Source organism: Phascolarctos cinereus, unplaced genomic scaffold (genome assembly GCF_003287225.1).
Source record: "Phascolarctos cinereus isolate Bilbo 61053 unplaced genomic scaffold, phaCin_HiC Scaffold_9;HRSCAF=440, whole genome shotgun sequence".
In the NCBI taxonomy this organism is placed as follows: domain Eukaryota; kingdom Metazoa; phylum Chordata; class Mammalia; order Diprotodontia; family Phascolarctidae; genus Phascolarctos; species Phascolarctos cinereus.
This window is the reverse complement of record NW_027556402.1, coordinates 44,715,817-44,728,558: the sequence shown is the minus strand read 5'-3', so window position 1 is coordinate 44,728,558 and position 12,742 is coordinate 44,715,817. Positions and strand designations below refer to the sequence as shown.

At 37.5% G+C, this 12,742-nt stretch overlaps 1 pseudogene; it reads left to right on the top strand.

Annotated features, from left to right (window-relative positions):
- The first annotated feature begins 5,026 nt into the window (after window positions 1-5,026).
- Window positions 5,027-5,123, top strand: LOC144455558 (U6 spliceosomal RNA; annotated as a pseudogene).
- The last annotated feature ends 7,619 nt before the right edge of the window (window positions 5,124-12,742 follow it).

Genomic DNA, 12,742 nt, shown 5'->3' with positions numbered 1-12,742 from the left:
GTGGTTATTAAGCTTGGGGTCTTCCTTTCCCTTGTCCATTTTACTTGAACCTGAAAACCCTATCCCTAGACTCACAATATTTAAGGGAGAAGATCTATATGATTCTAACTCAGTACCTCTTCTCTCTGAGGAGAGAAGAATGACTAAGCTTTTGGCCCCAACCTCCTTCTGGCAGTAATTAAAGTCTCCCATGGAGAAAGGTGGGAGGAGAAGAGGTTAGAGAATCTATTCTCTCTCACTTCAACAACTCCCCCATGGTACTTGGAGGGGGACAACTCCTTGCAACATATTAAAAAAGAAAATTTCTTTCAAAGAATTTTTTTTTATCAGATTAAAAGCAAGATGATCATTTCCTATGTGATTTCATTGAAAGCAAACACCAATCTGAAAGAAACCAGACATTTAAATACCTTCTCCTTGCCCTCTCTTCCCCTCTCCCCTTTGCAGGATTGTTTACTTGACACTCAATATCTTAATATCTGTGATGTTAAAAGGAAAGACACATTTTTATTTTGAGTTAGGAACTGAGCTGGGAACCTAGCCCACTGCAAAAGGGGGGAAATCAGGACACAAACCAGATCTTGCTCCAAGGTAGCAACATTTCATTTCATTCTGAGAAACAGCTTAATTAACTATGCCAGAGCAATAACAGAGCAGCAAACTTCTCTTCCAGTCATGGTGAAAAGCAAAGTGTCAGTTTCATCTGAAGGAAGTACCAAGTTGGAAGTCAAACTCGATGAAAACTTAGCAATGAACTGGGGAAATAAGCCACATGTTGGACCCTTTGTGTTTCAAATTGTTAAGCAATTGAGGTCTAAACAATATAAAACATGTGTTTAAAAATGCTTCCCTTTAGCTTTTCGTTCCAGGGAAAACAAAACTCACATCTTTATTTACATTTGTACCTCCAAGTGCCCCTTTTACAAAGGGTCACAACATTCTTCTTGAGGTTCAGGGAGATTTATGAATCATTTTGTATACACAGATTTCCTAGAAAAATAAGTCCCATGTATGTGTATATATATATGTATGTGTGTGTATACAGACACAAATATATATGTGTGTGTATGTATATATATATACGTATATATATATATATATACATACATATATATATACACACACATACATATATATATATGTGTGTGTATGTATATATATGTATATATATACACACACATACATACATATATATATATATATATATATGTATGTATGTGTGTGTAAAGGAATGCAATTACCATAAGGGCAATACATACATGTCATACATGTGTGTGCATTGTATACCATGCAATCCATATGTAAATAAACACACATGCATACATACATACAAACATACGGCGTGGGTTTGGAATTTGGGAATACAAAATTTTCACTTTTTCCTAAATAAAAAGAGTCAAATTTACATATTTTATCTAGGTTATTGCAATGGATGTCATATAGCTAAGAGTCATGGTATAGATGGTTGCATATTGAAGCACTGTAATTAAAAATCTTTAGGAGAAGGAGTTTTGGGAAGAACCAGAAAATAGAGGAATTTCTCTTCCATATGTTTGCTCTAGTTTTCTGGTGAACGTCGTTCAGACAGAACTCATTTTGCTTTTTTTTTAAAAAATCATATTTTCAGTTCTCCATTACTACCACTTTCATTCCTACTTGCTTTTCCTTTGACCTTCTTAAAAGTAGAACCCCCCCCTACTGAATTCACTAAAGATATTCATGCCACTATCCTCAGTTGAATAATCTGGATTTCTTAGAAAAAACTTGTAATCCAGCTAGTGAAGCAATTAAGAAAGAACTGCTACTCCTTCCTTAAAGCTAATTCCCACAGTTGGGAGGGTAGTTCATACCTGTAATCCCAACTCCTAGGGAGGCTAAAGCTGGTGGATTGCTTGCACTCAGGAGTTTTGAGCTATAATGAACCGTGCCAATAGTGTATTTGCATTAAATTAGGCATTAATATGGTGAGTGCCTTTGATCATGGAGCCACTAAATTGCCTAAGGAAGGGCAAACTGACCCAGATTGGAAATGGGGTAGGGCAAAATTCTCAGGTCAATTAGTAGTGAGATCAGGTCTGTGAATAGTTTGTGAGTGAGATAGGGACAATCAGTCTTAAAAACAAACAAACAAAACCAAAACCATAATGTAACAAACCCCCCCTCCAAAAAAAAAATCTAGGTCTTCCCTTATGAATTGCCTTCCTGACAACATTATTATAGATGATAAGTAAGGTTCCCTATTTCCAATAACTATTAACAACTGACAACTAATTCAGAACTATGCTGGAGGGATTATATTCCCTGGGATTCATTTACATACAATATCTATATTTCCATCTGAGTCACGATTGGAAAAGTTTAGGAAACATTGATGGCAATTTAGAACTTCTCTTCATGTCTTCCAAATGCTCAGGGAACAGAGTATATATGGATGTTGTTATTTGGTCATTTCAATTGTGTCCAACTCTTCATGACCCCATTTGGGGTTTTCCTGGCAAAGACATTGGAGTGGTTTACAATTTCATTCTTCATATATGGACATTTGTATATATGTTACTTATTTTTCCATCAGTAGAAGTCCTGAGCCACAAGCTTTTTTTTTCTTTATAACAGCTTTCTACCTCTGTAATCTCTAACACATCTTGTTGAAGATTTGTTCTAAAATTCTAGGGGAATATTTGCTTAAACAGTGACCAAAATTTTTTTATATGACCAGGATTAAGAGTGTTCTTGGTAATCTAGTAGGTCATATTCCCAGAAAGAAAATGCATTGTGAATACAACCTGGTAACATCCAGTCTGAGATTGTTTCTTTAAATAGTTCCTCTTTTAAGGTACTTTAAAAAAACATTTATTTATTGTTTTGAGCAGAAACAGTCAATTTCAGTGGATACAAAGCCTGATTTTTCTTTGAGTTGTCAAGGGCCTGCTCTTCAAAACCAATCTTATGTGGCTACCCCTAAGTAACCAAGAGGCTTAGGGTAACCCTCCTGTGGTTTTTGCAAGTTATTGTTCTTGAAATCAGAATACCCTCAGACCAAACCACATACACACCATTGATACCACAGCTAAAAACATCCCCCTCCTCTTTTGACCCCAATCGATGTGTGATTTCTGCCACATGAAAGTTGACCATGCCTGTGGATAAAGTTAGGGTGTTATGGACATCTGCCAGTTGTTTTATACTATGGAAAGCATTGGCTGGCCTCAGGAGTAGAACTGGAAGTTTGGCTTCAAAAACTGTCTTGGCAAGTGCCATTGTTTCTGCTATGTGTCCATGGTTCTTATCACAAAAAGACCAATTTTGCAATACTTTGGATACTATGACCTTGATCCTTGAAAGAAGACGGTATTTCCAGAATATTTGGTGAAAACCATCTCTAAAACGTGAAGTTCACTTTTCTGCACATATTGGCTAATTGGCCACTTGTTCAGTTGTGTCTGACTTTTTGTGACTCCATTTGGGATCTTCTTGGCAAAGAAACTGGAGTGGTTTGCCATTTCCTTCTTCAGCTTATTTTGCATATAAAAAAAAAAAACCTAAGGCAAACAGCATTAAGTGACTTGCCCAGGGTCCCACAGTTCATAAGTATCTGAGATTGGATTTGAACTCAGGATTTGAACTGCCTTTTGGCCTGGTCTTCTGTACCACCTAGTTGCTCACTCCCAATCCTAAAGAAGGGTAACAAGAAGAATTTTCAAATTACCAAACAATTGTGCTCATTTCACATGCCGGCCAGGTTATGGTTAGGCTTCAGCAACATGTGAACTGAGAATTATCAGAAGTGCAAGCTGGTTTTCAAAGAGGCAGAGGAACTAGAGACCAAATTGCCAACATATGGCGATTTTGGAGGAATCAAGGGAGTCCCAGAAAAGCATTTACTTCTGCTTCTACACTAAAACCTTCTACTGTGTGGAACACAACAAAATGTGGCAAATTCTCCAAAAGACTGGAGTACCAGGTCATCTTACTTGTCCCCTGATATGTATAACGGTCCCAAATGTGGAATAACTGATTAGCTTAAGGTCGGAAAAGGAAAAAGACAAGGCTATACATTGTCACCTTGTTTATTTAAGTTGTGCACAGAATACATCATGCAAAATGCCAGGCTGGATGAATCAGAAGCCAGAATTAAGGTTGCTGTAAAAATATTAATGATCTTAGATATGCAGATGATGGCAGAAAATGAAGAAGAATTAAGAAGTCTCTTGATAAGAATGAATGTGGAGACAGAAACAATAGTAGCTAGCATTTATATAGTGTCTTACAAATATCATCCCATTTTACCCTTGCAACAAGCCTAGGAGGTTAGGTGCTATTATTATCCCCATTTTACAGATGAGGAAAAACAGAAGTGAAATAATTTGCCTGGAGACACACCACTAATACATTTTTAGCCTGGATTTGACTTCAGGTCTTCCTGACTCCAGGTCTAACACTCAATCCACTATGTTGCCTAGCTGCCTCTTACACTGTAGGTTGCTTGAGGATAGCGAATAGTTTTTTTTTTTACAACTTTTCATTCTCTTTCATTTCATTTCAGCTCAAGTAAAATAGCATAAGAACCAAGTGCAAATATCACATATATACCTTCACCCCCTTGTGTATACTTCTTTAGGAAACATTTTTTTTTAAATGGCATGCCTCCTAGCATATAGAAAAAGCAGGGAGTTTGAAGTCTGATATCCTGAGCTGAGTTTCCTTTGTCACTTTTTTTTTTTTGCTTTTTAGTGAGGCAATTGGGCTAAATGATTTGCCCAGGGTCACACAGCTAGTAAGTGTTATGTGTCTGAGGCTGGATTTGAACTCAGGTCTTCCTGACTCCAAGGCCAGAGCTCTATCTAGCTGTCCCTTTCCTTTCTCACTTTGGACAAGTGGCTCCAAGAAGCTGTAGCATTTCCAGTGGCCACACCATCTTGGCAGATGGGCTAAACCAGGGTAACAGACAGGCTTCAAACCTATTGGTGAGTTAGGGGGTTGTCTACCCAAGCATGTGAAGACTTACCCCATCAGAAAGGGTGGGTAAGTGCTCCCTTCGGCAACACATATACTAAAATTGGAGAAGATTAGCATTGCCCCCGCGCAAGGATGACATGCAAATTCATGAAGTGTTCTATATTTTTCCTCTCATCTCTCCCCTCAGTTTGTGCAGGAAGATATAAGGGGCTGAATTCAGCCCCTGTCTGGCCTTTTTGTGTAGTTTGGATAAAAGTATGGATGCTGCTGGCCCCTTGTAAAAAAAAAAAAGAAAGGAAAAAAAAAGAAAGGGTGAATGAAAACAATTTGTTCCAAGAGCCGTGAAAGTGGCTGAAGCAGTGCTGTGGAGCACTTAGAGCTTGGTAAGATGTTGAAGATGCCAAGGTCATCCTCTGCATCCTGGATCTTCACCAATTGTTCTGACTTTTGTCCTGCCACTGGACTTTGATACTTCAGGAAGAGAGAATGAGGCTGATGACTTTGTGTGACTCTGCCTCACTTCAATCCACTTCAAGTTTGGGTTTTATGTTTTCTCAGGATGTTTTAGCTCTCAATTCTATTAAATAAGGGGCTTTATAGTCAATTATTAGGTACATTTCTCCCCTTTCCCACAGGAAAAAAGATTTGACTTTCTAAAATTATATGCCTAAGACTTTCTTCTGAATCTATAGGTTTTTCCTGAGTTACTTATTGAATACATATGCAATCTTCATGCCAGTTGACTCTGAATTCATATACATTAAGTAGTTCCATATGGGTATGTTAGGGATCATTTGAATTTTATCTCCTTTGGCCCAAGCCCTTACCCAGTTTCCTGGGAACTTCTAAAAGTCATATAAATTCAGCTTGCACTTAACTGACAGATTGGGCAGGAATCATCTATTGAAGCATTATAATATTTAATTGGGGAAGAGTTAAAAAACAAGCAAATAAAACCTATAGTCTTAGTAATCACTCTAAAAAAAAGTATAACCTCACCCTTGATTCCTACCAGAGCAACTTTAGGAAATAGCTTCTCTACAACTCAATCCTAACTCTGAAATAGAGGAAAAATTCTCTCTCTCTCCCCTCCCTCTGAAAAGTTAGATGCTATCATTATCCCCATTTTATAGATGAGGAAAGACAGAGGTACAGTAATTTGCCTATCTCCCTCCCTCTATTTTCTATTTTACTCTTCGTTTCTGTGTCTCTTCTGTGTCCTTCTCTCTCTGTCTCTTTCTCTCTGTCTGCCTCTGCCTCTGTCTCTGTCTCTCTCAATAACCAGTTCAAAGTAGAGTCTACATCGCAGCAAGTTTTCTTTTAAGACTGCCATACTGTAATGCCACTGCTCATCCATTCACCCTTTACAGCCATTTTTCCTTGCTCCATGAAATCTCAGGAACAGGCCAAGACTGCTGGGTTCTTGGATTCCACTCCTGTAGTTTCTGAAGTCCCTCACTTTCACCCCACACATAAATCTTCACCCTTCCTCCCCAAATGCTCTTTCTATCTTTCTCCTCAACCCTATTTCCTCGGACTGTAGGCACAATGTCTGATGTAAAATGGAGTGTTGCAAATTTACCAAAGGTATAATCACACTCTGGGTCCAGGCATTCTTGGAAATACAATCTGTTCCCATTGAATATGCCTCAGTTATACATGGACACAGAAAATTGATTTTTTTATGGTTATCAGACAATCTTCTAAATCAAATGAGATATTACAAGTGGAGATTATAACCCAGTCAATATGCATGAATATATTCACATTTCAGTTAAAACACATTTTAGTACCAACATACTCATATTTGGTTTAACCACACTTAAGTCCAATCTGAGTTTATGATGATTTTAATTTTTTTATCAGAAAAATATATTGCTGACCAACACTTATCTGAAAGGCTTATGTATATTTTTAATGTTGTCATTTTTTAAATTCTACTTTCATATTGGAGCAAAAGTCACAGAATTTAGATCTAGATGAGGCCTTAAGAGTAATATAATCCTGCCTCCTCATTTTGCAGCTGAAGAAACTGAGATTTCAGAGAGATTGCGTGATTTACTAAAGACACCAAAGCTAATAGGAGTTTGCCATGTCTAACTACTCCTTGGTGGAGTGTTGGGTACCTTCAGAAGCCATATTCTCTCATTATTTACTTAATTAAATATTTATTCCTTCAGTCCACTTGGGTATGACTCAAATATCTAGCCCCTCTGTTTCATGGTGACATGCTTTTGGAGAGACCATATCTGGAAGACTGCATCTAAGAAAGGTACATTTATGAAAACAATCCACAAATACTTGAGAAAGACGATCTATTATAATATAAGGGATGTCAACTAAAACTGATGAAAGAACATTAAAAGCTGTAAGGATTTATGCTTAATAACAGGAAAAAATTTCTCAACTGCATTACTCTAAAACTATTAAATAACCTTTCCAGAAAGATGCTGTTAAAGATAAATACACTCAGGAATGGGGTCAAGGCAGCTGGGACAGGCTCACAAGATCAAGTTGTTAAATTTTCAGTGTGAGCATTTATACCTTGAAGATGCAATCAGGGCTTGAAGTCTAGACTTCAGGAAGTGATTAAGAAAAGGTTAATAATACAGATTAAACTGCAAGTGTGCCATGTGTACATTTTTTGGAGAGCTGATTGTTAAACATTTACCAGCACACCACTGCATGCACACTGAGGCTGTAGCAAGTATTAGAAAACATTTTAGGGTGATGGTTAAAACAACATACAGAAATCTGACCAGAAAGAGCAATAAAATGAAATGGAATTCTAGGTAGTTACAATGATTAAATTTCAATATGGACAAGGGCTAAGAAAATGTACTACCCACCCTCCCTGTCAGAGGTGGGGCATTATGGGTGTGGAATATTGTGCATACTCCTAGGTGAGGTAGATGTGTTGATTGATTTTGTTGAATTGCTTTTTAAATTCATCTGTAATCCTTCTACATTACAAAGGAATACTTGATTTTTTTTGGGTAGAGGAAAGGCTATATTCAGAAATAAACATGATATAATACAAAAAGCACCAGTTTTAAAAGACGGAAGGAGATAAAATGGGCCTGTGGAGTCATCTCTGATTTTAACCACTGATTATATCTGTTCAAATGCATTTAACCTCAATGCAAATAAATCTTTATGATATTCAATAAATTCAAGAAAGATTTGTTAAGCACCTACTGTGTGCAGAGTACCATGCTAGGCACTATAGAAACTGCAAAGCTAAACCTGCAGGGTTCTTGCCCTCATGGAGCTCACAAGCTGCTTTAGGATATAGCACATAAAGAAAATAACTACATTACAAAATAACATGTCACAAATTCATTAGAGGGGCACAGAAAAGAAACTGTGAGATTACATGGATGTTATTCATCTTCCAAAAGGGATGATTATAACATCCCCAAACAAATAGGAGATGATCATGTCACAGGTTTTTCAGGAAGATAATTTATGACATTTTACCAATAAAAGTCTGTGGCCAAGAATTTTTTGTTGCTCTTTTAACAACTCTTTTGTTGCTCTTAAAACAGCTGAAGGAAGATGAGTCTTTTCCTGGGTAACTGTACCTTCTTCTAGAGATTTATCATGTAGATAATGTTGTTCAATCATTTCAGTCATGACTGTCTCTTTGTGATCTCATTGGGGATTTTCTTGGCAAAGATTGATTTGCCATTTCCTTGTCTCAGTGGATCCACTTTGTCAGGCAATCAGAGTTTAAGTGACTTGCCCAGGGTCACACAGCTAGGAAGTATCTGAGGTCGGATTGAACGCAGATCTTCCTGACTCCAGGCCCAGTGCTTTATCCAGAGAACCACTGGCTGCCTCCATATAGAAACTGGTCGCTGATTATTTTTCTATTGAGTTCCAGGCTTTCACATGACAGCTTAGAACCTGCATTTTGGTTTTGCAAGCTACAGAAATACTTTGGATAAGGAGATTTTCAAAAGAGAATACAATTAACTTAATATTGCCAAGAGCACATTAAAGTCAGAATCATTTAGTTTCCTTGTTCTCATAATCTGTCATCAGAGTGATGGTTTTTCAGAAGTACCAGCAGGAAGGTCGCTTTCTGAGCTCCTATCTAATATGCTTGTGGGGAATGATCAGATTTTCTCTTAGATATGTTAACCCTTTTCCATTAGAATACTGAATTGATACAGAAGGTCATTTTCTTTGACTGTCAAAGAACTAAATTCTCTCATTCTTCACCTTCTCCTCGCTCCAATTGGAAACAACGTGCTGCTTCATTTGTAATGCACAGAAACATCCCAGGCATGTTACATGCATAAGTGAAAGTCAGGTCCAGCTGCCAGGGACTAAGGCAATGAATTCTTTTCTCTAAATATTGGCTACAATGCTATCTCATCTTCAAAAGGAAGAAAAAAGAAAGATAAATTTTAATTTTTGAAATGAGGAACTCAGAGTTTCCTGGAAACGCTCAGGTCATCATGTTTGAGAACTGGGCAGTAACTAGGCACACAAATCTGATGTACAAATGCATGTAGCAGGGATGTCAGAAAAGCACAAAAGGGGGTGTTGGCTGTTCAATACCTCATCAAGCTACCCTCAGCTTCCTGTCATGTTATAAGAATAAGATGAACATTGAGGTGTAAATGACTGATGGGCAGCTAAATGGGACCCCTTGCCCAAGATATATATTAACTGGGGGTGATCCTTTAACCCAAAGTATATAATATACATACATATATACATACATGCATGCATACACACACACACACACACACACACACACACACACACACATATATATATACATATATATATATATATATATATATATATATATATATATAATAGACTTTTGGGTAATAAGGGAAATGGGGTAGTAGTGGGATGAGGCCTTCCCAGGGTCCCTAAAATTATGTTACATAGAAAAGTTCTCTATTTTTTCTTTAAGGATCAACTCAAGCCTCACAAAATACAGTAAATGTTTCTAGGCTGGGTATATTGAGTTAGGATTTTCTTTTTTCTAAAATCACTACATAGCAAATCCTTTTCTTCCAGGAGCTACTTTAACACCCTAAAAAATTTATCAACATCATTAAAAACCCCAACACACACCTTAGATAAAGAATAAAAATATTCCATGATGTTTAGCTACAAAGATATGTATACCTATATACATAGAATATATGTATACCTATATATGAATACACACCTATGCAAATGTAAATGTATTTATGAAAAATACACACATACATACATACTCTGTGTGAGTGAGACCTTGGGGGGGTGGTGGAAGGGTATAACTTTCCTAAAAACATTAAATATTAAATTAAATTAAAACAACTTTTCCCATCAATAATATGATATATAAAAAAGGCATAATCATCCCTTCCACATTGTGGGGGTTAGGAACATGACACTCCCATGATCTGGAAAATCTGTGTAAATTTCTTGGCCCTGCCTTCTTACCAGAGGAAAAGTCCGAATTTTTTATTTTTCTTTTATGGTGTGTTTATAGTACCTTATTGGTCATAGGCTCTGTGTTGTCTGCTGGCCTCCATGTGTTGTCTGTGGCTTCTGCAAAACTCCCCCTCAAATTCCCATTTCATTTCTTAGGCCAACCCATGATATATCAAAACCTTGATGAGAAAAGTTGTGATTTGTAACTGTATATGTGTATTTATATCTGACTATCTTGATAATTGGTTAAATTTCTATTTTATCTAAATCATTCCATATGCATTCCATGATTGAAATGCCAGCTGGGTAGCTCAGTGGATACAGTGCTAGACTTATAGTCAGCAAGGCCTGAGTTCAAAGTCTGCTTCGGATACTTATTGGCTCTGTGACCCTAAGGAAATCATTTAACCATTTACAGCCTCAGTGTCCTATTTGCAAAATAAGGATAATAATAGCACCTTCCTTATAGGGTTATGAAGGTAAGATGGGATCACTTATGTAAGGTGCTTTACAAACCTTAAAGTACTATCTAAATGCTTATTTTCATCATTAGCATCACTATGTAAAATCATGGAATCCAAGTATGCTAGAGGCCTCAGGGATCCTCTGATCTAATGTGTACCTGACCAAGAATCCCTTGACAATGTCTTTGACAAGAGTTTCCTTTAGCCTCTGCCTGAGAGCCTCCAGTAAGGAGGAACTCACTGCCTCTTGAGCAACATGTTCCACTTTGGACAGCTGAGATGGTTAATAAGGCTTTCCTTACATCAAGCCTAAATCTGCCTCTTCAATTTCTTCCATTGGCTTGTAGTTTTGATCTCTTCAGCAAAGAAGTCAGATTCCTCTTCTATATGACAGACCTTTATATACCTGAAGACAGTTGTCATATACCCTTTAAGATTTCTCTTTTCTAGGTTAAACTTCCTCAACTCCTTTAATATTCCTCAAATGGCATGTTCTCTGATCCCTCACCAACCTGATGACCCTCCTTTAGAAACATGTGCTCTGCCCATTTATACTTTTCACCCATCTATACTCTTCTCAAAGTGTGGCACCCCAAACAATCCTCCAGAGGTGATCTAGAAAAGGCAGAGTGTTCTTGTATACTCAGTTCTCAAAGGGATCTCCAATATCATGGATTTGGGGTCCCCTCTGATGATGAAGATCATAGCCTTTCTGTAGCTCTCTATCCTGTACTTCTTTTGTCCATGGCTTTTCAAGAGTTGATCATGAAGGGTTCCTTTCTCCTAACATCTAGTGGCCCTCAATGGAGTCTTCAGAGAAAAGAATATAATTAAGATACCACAATAGGGAAACAGACATTTTTCTTATCAGTGTAAAGCAGGAGTAGAGGAATATATAGAGTTGCTATAAAAGGCAAAAGTTTTGAGGACAGAGGTCAAGTTGTGTAGGCAACTCCCCCATGATTCTCACATTTTGCTTACTGATTTGGTACTGAGCTCCCTGCCTGAATCTCTGATGCTGCAACTAGTTTATGATTTTTATCTCAAGTCCTTTGATTTTTGTGTTTTGACCAACTCCTGTATAGGCCATTTGGTTTGTGCTCATTTGGAACCACACCCCTCTTCCTTTTTCTCAGTAGCAAACTGTCTCTTGTCAACTCAATGCTCTCTCTAATGAATACAGATAGGAAGTTGCTCTCTTTGCACTGATTTTGTTTTATCTTGTATTTTATGCTACATATTTGTATACTTCTGAATTGATAGTAAATTCCTTAAGAGAGTGGACTATGTATTTTTGATACTTAAATTCCCAATCTCTTGCACTGGGTAAATTTTGAATAAATGTCACTGAAATAAACATTCTAACTTGTACTACCATTGTCAAGTCAAATCATTTTGTACCCATTAATCACTGACTTTGTGCTAAGCACTGGGAATATGAATACAAGCAAAAAGAAAGGTTGTCCTTGCCTTCAAGGGGTTTATAGGCTAATGGGGGGAGTTGATACATAAAAGGAAGCTGAAAAAAGCAGTAGTAGGGGAGCATGGTTGAGAAAGAAGTCCAGAGATGGATGAAGAAATGAGCATGGTTGGCCTGGGGACTTTCTTTAAATGGAAATTCTGTAAGGAACTGACCAATCAGAAGAAGAGGGCAACAAGAATGGAAGCATGTTCCAGAACAAGAAAGCTGCTGAAACATGACACTGGAGTCATCTGGCAGGGTGAAGAGGCTGCTGCTGAAGAAAGGCATTCAGAGAAATAAGAACAGAGCCTGGAGAGGAATGAAAGAATCCCTGTCTATGTGGTCATATTTCCCTTAATAAGCATCTTGAGGGCAGGGATAGCATCTTATACAATAGAAGTGCTGACTAAATCTT